This window comes from Hylobates moloch, unplaced genomic scaffold, assembly GCF_009828535.3.
Source record: "Hylobates moloch isolate HMO894 unplaced genomic scaffold, HMol_V3 SCAFFOLD_2, whole genome shotgun sequence".
NCBI lineage: Eukaryota > Metazoa > Chordata > Mammalia > Primates > Hylobatidae > Hylobates > Hylobates moloch.
Window position 1 is genome coordinate 32,640,173 of NW_026652277.1, and position 1,924 is coordinate 32,642,096.

The following is a 1,924-nucleotide window of genomic DNA, read 5'->3' on the forward strand; positions in this document are numbered from 1 at the left end:
TCAATGTGTTAAAATTTATTTTATCAATAGTTTAGAATAAAGTGTCTTTTGGTTTCACAACAGATTATTGGTAACTTTACATAAAGTTTTAGGATTGTGGTCAAATATTAGAAACACTTCCATCCAAGTTTCTTTCACATGTGAGCTCTAAGGTTGAGAAGAATTTTCCACTAAGTGCATCTAAGGAACATATCAAACCATTTCCTCCTCTACCACTCACATTCTTCTGAAGCTGGATACTGTGCACACATCCAACCATTTGGCCACACCTCTGGCCTTTGCATCTGCACATAGCACAGTGGGCAGTCAGAGGTTTTCTAGAAGCCATTCCAACACCAAGACAGCTAGAAGTAACCCAACTATGTATAGAAATGTGAGTCAAATATATCTCATAAGCCCAAACTAAACATATTCCCAACTCAACTTTCCCACAACTGAAAGCCAAGAATGCCTACAGCCCTCCAATACCAGTTGAAACAAAGGCAAATATGATGGAGATGAAATCAAAATGAGAAGAGTCATCCTAGCCAATTGTAGTTACAATATCTTATTTTGAGTATACTTACTTGCAAGGGGCCCTTAAACTTCATTAAAATTTAAACTGCATTTGGTTCACTGTAAGTCCGCCTCTGACAGAAAGTGATTATTTTCTCGTTTTCTCGTGCCTGACAACTTTAACATAACTACCTTCAGTTTCATTACCTCATGTGAAGGATTGTGCTATGCGTTTTTTAAACATTAGCTATTCCATCCTCAAACCAACACTATGAGGTAGTAGTTATTGCACAACTGGGGAAACTGGAGCTCTGAAAGGTTAAGCCACTCGTTCAAGATAAGTAAACTGGTATAATGGTTCCAATGCTGGTATATGCAAATGTGCTCTCCTGCTTCCTTGAGAAAATTGAGGTGGGGAAAGAGCACGAGAAGGACTTTCTATGCTTTCTTAGGCACAGAAAGAACATGACTAGATACAGAGTCTCATTAAGAATATAAAATGTGTTAGATGTACCATGGCTCCAGTAGTGACCATAGCTCCCACAGAGCCTGAGCCATGTTAGCACCTCCCCAAGGAGACTACTCCAGTTGGCCAGCCTCTGCTCCACAGTAACCATGTGAAATTGAAAGGCTGTGATAAAAAATGCAGTTACATTGGAAGAGATGCAGCAGGGCTTAGTGGTATGAGCTATGCAGGCATTGGAGAACATAAAAAAGACTATTTCAGCCCACATCAAGAAGCAGTTTGACAAGAAGTACAATCTCACCCGACACTGCTTCATGGGGTGGAACTTTGGTAGTTGCCTGACACATGAAACCAAACCCTACATCTACTTCTACCTGGGCTAAATGGGCATTCTTCTGTTCAAATCTGGTTAAAGGCATAGAATATGCCACACACACAGAGTGACTCATTCAGAAATGAGGACTGCAGCCTAAATTACAAATACCAGAGACTAAAATTTTCAGCCTTGCTAAGGAACGCTTCAATCTTTGAAGCTTTATTGTGTTTTGTACAGGGCATTCTCTGTATTAGTTTATTGTGGTTATAAGATAATTAGCAACACACTTAATATTTGTATTCCATACTTCTGTCCCATGTTTCTTTCCCTCAAAATCCATTACTTTAAAAAATAAATCTGTTACAGATATGAAAGAAAAAAATGTAAAACACTGCATCAGTACTTTCTTGTAGTAAGTTTGGGCACTGGGCTAAGAATCCGAAAAGTTAATTCAGATAATATACTGTCATGGGGTAACTTGTGTAAGCCGTTCACCAACAGTTTAACTCTGTTTTATCACATGCCAAATAACAGCTTGTAGTAATAATAAAAATATTGCCATATTTGAATCACAATTCAAATGGATTTTACCAATAACATATATGTAGCATAATTTGATATTGCTTACTAGGGCAAGGTTGTATAGA

At 38.0% G+C, this 1,924-nt stretch overlaps 1 pseudogene; it reads left to right on the forward strand.

The window, feature by feature from the left end:
- Nucleotides 1-1,110: 1,110 nt before the first annotated feature.
- Nucleotides 1,111-1,374, forward strand: LOC116474851 (dynein light chain 1, cytoplasmic-like; annotated as a pseudogene).
- Nucleotides 1,375-1,924: the final 550 nt, after the last annotated feature.